General features: G+C 37.0%; 1 long non-coding RNA gene and 1 pseudogene across 2 annotated transcripts in view; one reads left to right on the top strand and one right to left on the bottom strand.

Annotated features, from left to right (window-relative positions):
• LOC309966413 overlaps window positions 1–6,936 on the top strand; it is a 41,565-nt gene extending 34,629 nt beyond the window's left edge. The window contains exon 4 of the long non-coding RNA XR_014326448.1: window positions 6,690–6,936. This is a non-coding gene — a long non-coding RNA (uncharacterized lncRNA). The remainder of the gene's footprint in view (window positions 1–6,689) is intronic.
• Window positions 6,937–8,090: 1,154 nt separating this feature from the next.
• The window catches only part of LOC309966288 (centrosomal protein of 78 kDa-like), a 30,072-nt pseudogene continuing 25,838 nt past the window's right edge, over window positions 8,091–12,324 (bottom strand). Inside the window, exons 10-14 of the transcript in view lie at window positions 11,970–12,047; window positions 10,570–10,728; window positions 9,577–9,748; window positions 9,206–9,254; window positions 8,091–8,651 (exon numbers count right to left, since the gene is read on the bottom strand). The product of the transcript in view is annotated as a centrosomal protein of 78 kDa-like (transcript). The remainder of the gene's footprint in view (window positions 8,652–9,205; window positions 9,255–9,576; window positions 9,749–10,569; window positions 10,729–11,969; window positions 12,048–12,324) is intronic.

Below are 12,324 nucleotides of genomic sequence, written 5' to 3'. Positions count from 1 at the left end.
GAGAGAGAAATAAGAAGGAATAAAGTCCAATTTGGTTTTAAAGAATCATGGAGAAATGAAGATTATTTCTTTCATAATTTCCCTGTAGATAGAGCTCTTCTATGAGTGACTGTTTCACTAAAGCAGGGAAATACACGGTGTTATCCAGAAAATCATATCAGTTTACTTCAAGTCAGTCCTCTTCTGGGCAAACACATCTTTAACTTCATTTGTATTATATAGTATTTTAAATTATGAATTGTTCTGTCTTCTCAGGTCAGTTTCTTCTAGCCACGTGGGTTTGTTCTCTATTTATTCCTTCCTTCTTCCCTCTCTTCCTTCTTCTCTCCTGTACTCCCTTTTTTATTAGTGAATTGGAAAGACGATTTCCTTATATATGCTAAACTATGCAATAGCAAAACCCCAAAATATAACTAATATTTTATGAAGAAGACAATAACGAAAAAAATTATAGTGGAAAAATCTTAGGAAACTGGAAGGAATTTGGGGGTCTTTCTGTCTCGAAGTAGATTTGGAATGTGCATTTCAGGTTCTTTTTTATAATGCAGGGTTGCTAGTTGAGCCTTTATTTTGTTTCCAGAAAAACAATCAGCTTACATATTTTTTTTAAACAAGGTTTTCTTCACCTTTGGAAATTAGTAATGATTAAAAAGAATATTATACAGTTAAGTGATGTCTAATTTTTTTCCTCATGAGTTCACCGTACTTCAGGTTATAGCCCTGATCTGTTTAATCCTCCAACAATCCTGAGAGGGAGCAAAGGGGCAGATGTTCTTTCCTCATTTCACAGATGAGAAAACTGAGGTTCAAAGATTCAAAGTGAGGTTAAGTGCTTCTGCCAAGGTCATTCTCTGAGGTGAAGCTGGAGCCAGGAATAGCACCTCATCCTCTTGTTTTCTCTCATGTGATTCTCCATCCGCTGACCCACTCTGACTATAAAAACGCACTGTACCAGGCCTCACACAGTCCCTGAAACGTCCTTTTAGTAGGACACTATGGTAGTGACAAGATTGAACAGATATAAAGAATGCTTTAAAAAAGGACCTGTCTTTTTTGTTGACTCCATCCCATAAAATTCCACAGCCACACTGCATGAGAAACATGAGACATCCATTAAGATCATGTTCCCATTAGTTCCCAAAATCTAGCTAGAACTAGATTTGGCAGAAATTGAAGACACATCTTGTGGCCTGACTGCTGAAAATGAGTGTCTCGGGAGTCAGAGAGGCATTGCTGCTCAACGAAGTCAAGAATGCCCTTTGCTAATTGTTTCTCCTCCATTTCTGAGGGAATTTAAATTCATGATCGGCACCATATATTATACTTCAATACTATTCATCATCCATCTTGTACGTATTTGCAGGAAAGAATGTTGCCCAAGTCATTATATCCCGCCATGATTCACAGTCGTATGACCTTAGGTGGCAGCTCAGCAGGAGCTTACCGGTGCCTTAAGTCATCCCTGTTGTGGACATACAAGAGCATGACCTCTGACTTCCCAAGCTGTCTCTTCATGAAATGAAAATGGAACTGAGAGTTTAGGGGAAAGTTTTGAAAGTGTCTGGCTCTTGTAGTCATCTAATGAGGTCCTCATTTCTAGCTGCTAAGCATGCCCTTTAATTGGTGGTCACTCGAAAATCAATGATAATATAACTGTCCAACTCTTTGGAGCTATTTTTCTCTCTGCTTTCTATCCTGCAAGTACACGATAAAAAGCAACCACCCATTCAGCCATTATCTTGTGTCACTTACTATTCAGAGATCAGTCTTCCTTTATGTGCTCCTTCAGGAAAGACCTGGGTTGTACTTTTCACTTGCCTTTCAGGCAGAGAGTAGAGTCCTTGGCACAGATTAAGTCCTCAAAAATGTTAGATGGGTGGATGGGTGGGCAGTGGATTGCAGCACATGAGCAACTACAGTAGCATTGTGATACATGACAAGGAAATGACCTCAGTTGGGGAAATAAATGCCTAGCACATATGCCACGACTTTCCCCTTCCATCTTCATTACAGTCCTTACTAATCTATTACGACATTTTTCCCCATTGGATCTAGACATGACCTCAGGATCCTTGTAGAATATAAACAGTCCTGTGCAATGTAAACCTTGTATAATGTAAACAATGCTTTACTGTTTGATTTGAGTTGGGACACAAGAAGAATCCTATTTTCCGTCCATAACATAGACGTTGGGAATAATAACTAATGCTCATGTAAACATATAGATTCATAGGATAGAAAAAATAATTTTTAAGAAATGACCTAGTACAGACTCAGGGGGAAAATATATGTTAACTTGATTATAGAAATTTGGTTCAGCCACTCAGCTTCAACCTTCAAAAATCATGTCACTTTTTATTTTAAATCAACATATGAATCCAAGGTATAGCAAAATAAACCATTAACCTTGCAGAACAGGGCCCTTCTAGATACGATCTCATTAGGACCTGATCCTCCATGGTTGTATCTACACAGAGGGGTAATGCCAGTCCCCTACTGGGAAGTTGAATTGGAGGAAGAGATAGACATAGAGGTACTATGGATAATTCTAGACTGACATGGTCATCAAGAAGTCCTATGAAAAATAATTTCTGGTGAGTATAGAGTAAATCAGCAATGAGAAATGGAGAGGATTGGAATTAAGTAGACTCATCACTAGTCCGTGGTTATTACCAGTGTACCAGTTTAGCAATGAATTACTCAAGGTAATTGATGCTAGGTAGTATAACAAACACTCCTGAAAGCCAAGTGTCTTAACTTAATATGTTTATTTCTCTTGTCAGAGACCCGTGTGAATTAGGTGGTTCATTCTTAGCAGATTGCTTTCAAGTAGTGAATCAGGAACCCATGCCCCCTCCACCTTGAGGTGGTGTCTTAAATGCATGACTACCTAAACTACAGCAGAAGGGAACATGGGCAATCATGCATAATATCTCCTGACCAGGCCTGAAAGTGGTAGACCCATACCCTTTCAACAAGAATGCAAAAACTTGACCTCTGCCTGGCTCCAAGGGAGGTTAGAAAAGGTCATTGTTCTGTGTGTCCAGGAAGAGGAGAATGAAATGCATCTCACTGTCTCATCCATAGCTGAAGGCAGGTAATCTGTGACAGAGAGCAATGTTTGCCGATGGTGATACATGAAGATTGAGGAAGATTGATTTCTCAGTCATTGAGGAGTACTGTTCCATCTAACTGAGTTCGGAATGGTAATAAAGTCATCCACTGAAAACTTACCAATCTAGTTTGTGTGCAAGGTATTATGAATTATAGTCTTACCATTAATTTAGCAGACCCACAAATATTTACATCTACCAAGCACCGTGCTGGCAACTGCAGCTTACCAGTACTTCTTTCCTGGGCCCTGGATAATTTCCAGTAGTTGGTATCAGGATCTAAGCTATCCACTTGATGTGGACACTAGTCCCCTTGTAGCCCTCTCACAGGAGCCTTTAACCATTCGTGGCCAAAAACAAAGGAAATGGGCAAGAGTTACTGCTCTGCTTATCAGAAAGTGTCTCCTAAAGTCTTGTCTCCTAAATCATTTTTCTGGCCCCTTTATAGTAATTCTTTCTTTATTCACATTTCTTGGCCTACTGAACACTATAATCAAATCCTCCCTCAATTTTCTTTTTCCTGAAGTATATAAAACTACATTTTCTTCAGCCTTTTTTTAAAAAAATGATAATTGTTTATTTGTATTTGGAAAATCTAATGAGATCACATATTTAAAAATCACATACTATCAAAAGATAGATAGTAGTAGTAATTCCTTCTGGAATATTTTTCCCCCTCATCCAACCAATGTTAGGTCCCTTACCCCCTTTCTTAGCAACTTTTATTAATTTCTTATGTGTCTATCAGAAGTTTTTTGTGGCAAAGGTACATGTGTATGTTTCAGAGGTTACTGTTGTCATGAATTCACAGAAGCCAGAGCCTGGAAAGCATTAAGTGGTCCTGAGCACCCCATTTCCAATGAGAGAGCGTAGCAGTGCTCAAACGGCTGGGTGTCCTATAATTCAACTGAGTTCTGGCACTATCTACCTGTAGATAGCATCAGATCTCACATGTTAAGGGCTCAGTCCAGCAGGAATGCACACACACACTTCAGGTGCCAGTCACCAAGTATATGTTGTTACCTGTGCCTCTGACCCTTGTACCACAGATCAGAGGTTCCAACGACCCCCTTCTTAGCTTTAATTAATTTGCCCAAGTGACTCATAGAACTCACAGAAATATTCTATTAACTAGATTAACTGGTGTATTATAAAATGATAAAACTCAGCAACAGCCAGATAGGAAACATGTATAGGACGAGGTATGGGGAGAAAGCATGGAGCCCACTCTCCCCAAATCTCCATGTGCTCACCAACTGGGAAGCTCCCTGAACCCTGTCCTTGGGGGTTTATGGAGGCTTCAGTACACAGGCGTGACTGAATAACTCATTGGCCATGGGCAATTGAGCTCAGTCTTGAGTGGCTCTTCCCTGCCCTGAGGGCAAGGGGGTAGGACTGAAAGGTCCAACCTCTAATCACAAGGTTGACTCCACAGGCTGCCCCGTCCCATCCTTAGGTGCTTTCTAAAGATCACCTTGTTAACATAACAAAAGACACCATTATCATCTCATCACTTAGGAAATACCAAGGGTTTTAGAAACTCTGTGGCAGAAACTGGGACAGAGACCAAAAATATAATTCTTATTACTCCTAAAGCACAGTTATCTAGGTAAATGTTTGTATCACCCCAAACAGGCAGTAGTCACCAGGGAAAATAAGTTAATTGCCAGTCTTTTCTATTCATTTTTAAAAATCAGATTTAAGAAGAGAATTTTTTTAATGGCCAGTGAAAATGTCTCTTACTTCAGCTCTTGCCCTTTTCTACTTATTATTTATTTTTTCAATTTTTAGTTTAGTTTTGAAAAGTGTCTTTAAGTTATTTTAAGGTTAGAACCGAACCTTCCAGGGTTAAAAAAATATTGCGTCTCTTGAAAGAGATTATTTTAGACTTAGTGAAATGGATTTGATGCTAGAAAACATGTGACATCATACATTTGACCTTTTTGAAATGATTTACATTATATCAGCTACACAAAGTCCAGCAACTGTAACCAAAAAAAAGAAAAAAAAAACCCTACTAATTAAGGCAACTTTGCAGATTGATGGCGTTAGATTATCAATTAAGATCTCAGTTTTAAACCAGATTTTTCCTCTAAATAGTGATCCAAAGAACACTAGTTTTAGGGTCAGTCTGATTAGTCAAGACAGCTTCCTAATTGTTTAGCGCCTTCACTTGAAGTTTGTTAAATATTTTGAATATCACCTATGCTCCCATGGGACATTAGTGAATGTGAAGTCTACAAAAAAGAAAAAAAAATGTAAGAAAAAGGATTTTGTAGTAAAATAAACTTGAGAAATCCTGGGTTCAGTAAATTTAAACATGTTTCGTGACTGCAGGACTTTTGAGATGTGGAATGAGCTATAATGTGCTCTGTGAATTTCACTGTTAAGTAGAGTTTGGTCTGAAGTGTTTTTAAACTTTATTTGGCTCTACAACCCTTTGTCAGTGGAACATTTTAAAGGCCTCTTTGTTTCTAGCAACTTTGGAAAATGCTGTTCTGGTCTCAGTTAAGCCCTTGAAATCTTAGCATTTGGAAGGAGATCCACACACAAGCTCATCCAATTTCTGGTACAGAAATCTACCATGTATCCATGCTATAGGCTCACTCAGCTGTGGATGAGTATTTTGATAACAAAATGCTCACTACCCATAAATCAGCTGATTCTATAGTCGGAATGCTGGTCTGTTAGGAGGTTTTAACCTTTTAAGTGCCTTTTACTATTAGAAAATTTTAAGTTTTAAAATTTTGTCTATTGGACCTAGATCTGATCTCTGGATTAAGATAAGTCCTACTCAAGTAAAAGAATCCTTATTTTTCAAGGATGATTTGTACATGAAAAAAAAATCCATATACTTAAAATCATCTGTAGTGACTGAAGAGTAATTGAAAATACATTTGAAAATAATTTTCATTTGAAATTTATGTCAAAATATGTTATTATATAAACGAATCCAGTATATTTTCTCTTATAGCCAGTAAAATTTAGGTTAAATTTTAATTAAGCACAAGTGCCACAATTTAAAAAAAAAGAATTACATTTTGTTTTGAGTGATTATTTCAGCAAAACTGGTTTATGGGACAGTAAACTGTCCTTCACTGCATGTTCAATGTTAGCAGCTCAAACAGGCTAATTCTGGTAAAAATTCAACAGTTTTCCAAGGCCTTCTCTTAATTATTTGATACTCAATTGTTTTTTCTTTTACTTCTATTGTATCTCTTTTTTAAATTAACTACACATCCTCATTTATCAATGGCTTTGTATGTTTAACCCAGCAGATCTCTGGTATTATTTACAATGGCTTCATGATATTATATCTTTAAAATTCAGAATTTCACTTTAAAGTTGAATTTTATTTCTATTATACGGTATTATGTTTATGTTATGAATCCATCAGTGAGTAATTTGCTGAAACAGGATGATCAGTTTGCTGACTTAGAAGGGCTGGAATCTATAGACACCTTAAAATTAGGATGTAGATAACAAATAGTTGGATGACAAGAAACCCTGTTATATGAAAACAGGGATAATGAGTGTTCCAAATCTTATCTTTTCTGTTCTTACTTTTCTCCAAAGGTTAGCTCTAGAGTCCTTAATTCTCCATTCAGTATTAAATTATTGACTATTTTGCCACAACTACTGAGTCTGCGCTCTAGAGCCTGCGAGTCACAGCTACTGAAGCCTGTGTGCCACAACTACTGAACTCCATGCACCTAGAGCCCGTGCTCTGCAACAAGAGAAGCCACCAAAATGAGAAGCCTGCACACCGCATAGAAGAGTAGCCCCCGCTCACCGCAACTACAGAAAGCCCGCGTGTAGCAATGAAGACCCAACACAGCCAAAAATAAAATAAATATTTATTTTTTTAAAAGTGGATGTATTTAAAAAAACCCCAAAAGGTCCTACTGTATAGCACAGGGAACTATATTCAATATCCTGTAATAAACTGTAATGGAAAAGAATATGAAAAAGAATGTATATAAATGTATAAATGAGTCACTTTTCTGTGCAGCAGTAATTAACACAACACTGTAATTCTATACGTCAATAAAAAATAAAATTTAAAAAAACTGCCATAAAAAATCACAACAGAAGGGGGACTTCCCTAGTGGTCCGGTGGTTAAGACTTCGCCTTCCAATGGAAGGGGTGAGGGTTCGATCCCTGGTTGGGGAGCTAAGATCCCATGTGCCTTGTGACCAAAAAACCAAAACATAAAACAGAAGCAATACTGTAACAAATTCCATAAAGACTTTAAAAATAGTCGACATCAAAAAAAATCTTTAAAAAAATCACATAAATCAGAAACAAATGAAACATAATAAAGTCCATACATTAAAAAAAAAGAGCATGGGTTCTGGTCACATCCCAGCTTCCCACTTACTTACAGCTGTGTAATTCTGGGCAACTCACATAATGTCTCCTCAGACTCCTCATCTATAAATGGGGATGGTAATAGTTCCCTACCTCATACTGTTGCTGTAATCCATAAACACGGTTAAGTGCCTTGGTAAATTGTTTGATGCTCTCTGGTTATTGTGAATTAAAATATGTCAATGGCTTCTGGCCATACGATTTATAATAGTTTGACAGTTAACCAAATGGTAAAACTATTCGATTTATTATTCCCATCTCTTTTTACCCCTTACCCTGTTTTGTTGTTTATGTTTTCTCCCACCACAGAGTGTTAGTTCCAGGAGAGCAAAAGCTTTATTTTGTTCACTGCTGAAAGCAATAGCACCCAGAAAAGTACTGTACATATGAAGCCCTCAGTAAACACTAGCTGAATGAATGGTGCAAACTGTCACAAGGAAAAATACACCAAAACTTTCATTATAATAAAAAAGTATAGATAAATCTTTCTCTAATGGCTTCCAGTCAAGTATTTTTAAACACCATATGCTATAATAAAAACATAAATAATTTATTAAAATTTGAAGGCAAAAACATAATTTTAAAAGATTTTAAAAGATTTAGACCTATGTTAGGCGTGATGGAATATGGATGCTTTCTGGAAATTCACAATCAGATCCAAGAGTATCACTTTCAGAATGTTCTAGTAGACTGAGTTTACTTTTAGTTGTCTTTGAAGAAACAGTCACTATTGTACTCTCTTTCTTAACAGAAATGTGTTTTTTCGAAGACTCACTTCTAATTGGTTCATTAAGCAAAGAATTATTTTGCCCAATTCCTTTGCTTTTCTGCTTTACAGGTGAGTCAGAGCAGGAATGCAGGTCCTTCCCAGGTTGTTTCTTAGCAGAGTAGTTTTTGGTATATTATGCTCTGGTCATTTTCTCTGAAGAAGACCTGCTATTTCTAGGTAATTCCTCTTCTTTTCTTTGACTTCCAGTTCCAGAAATGACGTCTGCTGAAGGAGAACATGTTCTAGCAATGAAATCTTCAAAAGACTCCTGCCACTGCTCTGTGACTGCGACCCCCAGCTTGTCTTTGGAAGTTTCTAAGGCCTCCTGAGTAGAGACTGGAACATGGAAGGAGTCGACAGGCAAAGGAATCCCAGCATCACCTGTCATTTTCTGAAACTGGAGGGAAAGACAAAAGACAAGGCAAAAATTCAGTGATGAACAAAGCCAACCATTAAAAAGTAGAGTTCAAAACTTCAGTGTTACTCTGTGATCTTATTATTAACACAGTCAATTGATTATTCAGAAGATTTCAGAGCCAGTTTTTCTCTAATTATATCCTGCCAAGTGATTCTCAGCTTAACCTAGCTATATCCAAGGCTATGTCCGCTACATTTTCAGACTTTGGTGACTGGGGTAGTTATTACCCATTTCCTTCCCCTCACTAAAAATAAAACCCTACTCTGTAAGAAAATTAATTTCTTTGCTATCCTCCAGGCACATGTGAACAGTATATAATATAGTTTGTGACCAGACTGTCAGTTCCCAAGACCAGTCAGTTCCCAAGACCAGTCTGAGATTGGCTGAGCTGGGCGAAGGGGGCTCCAAGTGAGGCTGGAGGAAAAGCTGACAGGTTTCCCCTCCCATTCCCATGACCAGGTGAGTCACTGTAATATCTTACGTATCAGCTATGTCAAGATTACTTATTTTAAAAATTATATCAGTACGTGTACCTCCATTAGTGTTCCTTCATTGTTAAGCTGACTGCATACAAATAGAAACCTAGATAAAATATGAATAGAACAGACATTTATACAACTTAAAATTTGGAATATTTTCTGTAATGTTTTCTTTCTTCATTAAGGAGAGTTTGCTTTAACTCATACACTTTCTAAAGAACTTCCAGTTTTCTTATGTACAACAATACAGTATCATGAAACGGGCCCACATTTACTAATCTCAGATTTGGAGAGGACTCCAGAGTCTTCTAGCTCCCGAGCATGTGAACTATTAGAGACTGACCATTATTATTTTCTCTCTGACTTGGTCATTTCCTTTTTGCTAATCACTCTTAGAATCCTTAAGTGCTGTCCTCTCCACTTACTTGGAGATTTTGCGTTGGTCCTGGGGCACTCTGCTTTGATTCTGATTTTTCTTCTTCAAGTGCCTTCTTTTCTTCTTTAGGTGGACTACTAACAGTAGAGTTCATCTGGGGACGACCTAGTAAATGAAAATCTGACTGATCTATACCAGCCATTGTGGCCAGCTGCCCAAGCCTGGACCAGAGGAGGAGAGGAGAAAAGATAAAGGTTATTATAATCACAGAAGAGCAGTTTAGATTTCCCCAGACCTACAATCATGAAATACTTCTAAAATCTTAAAAGCCAACATCCTACTCCATACTACAAGCCTCTCTCTCCCCCAAATTCTCAGCCCTTTCCAAATTCATCCTCTAGGAGACATCCCACTGTCTCACTAGCAGCTTCAACATGTACTGTGCACCCCGTCCACTGCCAGTCACACCTCCATTCCCACACTTCTTTACCACCTTTCCTCCAGTTTCCAAGAATGTGTTTGTTCCTTCCTTCCCAACACCAACTCATTCACTGACAAAACACCACTCCATCAACTATCAATCTCCACTTCCCTCTTTCAGCAAAATTGCTCACGGTTGAGAACCACTGACCTATATCTTCCCTGCAGATTAATAATAATTTTTATGTCTAAGACAAAAATAACTTTAATTCAAACTTATCAAACAAGCAAAGTAAATGAAAGATAGGAAAATTCTTATCCATTCCCGAATATTTTCAATGAAAACTGCTTTCAATTTAGTCTTTACAAAAAACTGTACCTACTAATTACTCTCTACAGGTTACTCTTTTATAATGGGCTCCCCACTCTACCAAAGCAGGCTCCCCTATTTGCATTTCTTAAAAAATTTAATTCCTACTTTTAAAACGTCAACTATATTACCTATAATTACACTAAATTTGGCTAAATATGGCCACATAAGTGATGAAAATTGCTCCAGTTCCTCAGCAAACTACCATTATAGTCGCAAAGAGAAGAACGCCATGAAGAGAAATGAACTAACCCAGCATCTTTAAGGAGATCCAAGAAAGCATGGAACTTCTGAAAAGAATTCTCAATGCTGCCCAAAACACCTTCATCATCCAGGATCATGCTTGTGGACATGAAGGGCTTCAGACAAAGAGAAGGTTACATTTCTTAACTGGGCATTTTCATGTTCTAGCTATAAAAGAAGACAGAAAATGTCTGACATGATTTTTTTCTCATTGTCATCAAAAGTAGTCTTGCCTAGTTTCAAGGAACAAAACTAAAACACTCAAAATGTAATTAATCTGTAATTAACCTAACTCTCCACCAGTAAAGACAGAGACCATTATCACATAATAACCAAAACCCCCAGGCACCCAACAAAGTTTCCTATATAACGCTTAGGTGGTATATAAGTAAACCAAAGTTATCGTTTTATTAATGATCTTTCACGAAAGATCACATTTCTAACTGGTTCAATTCATAATGGAGCCTCATTCCACATCAGAAAATTACCTGCTTTAAGTTTCCCTTAAATTAGAAAGTGAATTATAGAATCTGATCTGAACAAAACATATTACAACTCTGCTGAATGTTAAGAATTAACTTTAGTGAACAAAATATCTAATGCTTACGTTTAAAAGTCCTAAATCATACCCAACCCAATTTATTAAATGTACGATCACCAATGTTTTCTTTGGCTCCTTCAAAATATTCACTCCCGTGCACTCTTCCCCTTCCGCTCATCACCTATGCACTTAAAACCCCCTATAAGGTCAACTCCAGTATTTCTCAGAAAGGCTGTTATGTTCATAATGCCCCTTTTGCCTTATATAAGCAGGTGCTCACCATTTATTGAATGAGTGTCCGCCAATCCAGTGGATATGCACTTTGAAAAATTCCTCCTTACGCTCAACCTCTGATAAAGTATATTTAGAACTTTTTAGATTATGCCCTGCTTTCATGCACATTACCTAATGTAATTCTTATAGTATATATTTTTATCTTTCATTGCATTCTTAGAAGTTTTCCAATATCTTAAATTTATTTAAATGATTCACTTTCCTAATTCATTGCCAGGAGAGTCTCATCATGTCTTTTATGCTACTGTATATATAGTATATGCACAAGAAGTGCTTTCTTGAATCAAAGAATCATGAACAGATCATAAGCTAATGTCATAAAGCGCATGTGGGCGCGCACACATACACACACACACACACACACACACACACAACGAGATTTTCATATTTTTAAAAACATGCTTTCTGGAATATAGATCATATGATCACTAAATACCAGTAAATGCAAAAGTCCATATGATACAACCAATTTGCAACATATTACAGTTTTAAAGTTTACAAACTATGTGTATATGGATTAAAATCAAATCGAAATAAAACCAAAACACTCCTAAAAGTATAAGAAATTGTTTACTTCATTGACTCATTTATCAGCCTTAAGTCTTATTACTCTTTCCTCCTTTAACTGCTTTAGGCACTCCTCCAGTTTTTCCTAAACAAACAGAGTAAATGTTATAACTAATTCGTAGTATAATATCCAAAAGCCTTTCCAGCTATAGGACTCATCAGGATTTAGGGGCAGAGCCAGAAGTGAACTCAGATTTTAGTCTGCTACTGGTAATATCGTACCATGCTAGTGAAATGAGTTATCAAAATCTATCAAATTAGCATAGTAAAGATTTATTTAAATTCCACTTTTTCCAACATAAATTTGTGGCAGCCCACCATAAAAGGCATATACGTATAACATAGCAAGTCAGAAATAGTTA

The sequence above is a fragment of the Leucopleurus acutus genome, assembly GCF_964270905.1.
Source record: "Leucopleurus acutus genome assembly, chromosome: 9".
NCBI classification, from domain to species: Eukaryota; Metazoa; Chordata; class Mammalia; order Artiodactyla; family Delphinidae; genus Leucopleurus; species Leucopleurus acutus.
This window is presented reverse-complemented; position numbering and strand designations above follow the sequence as displayed.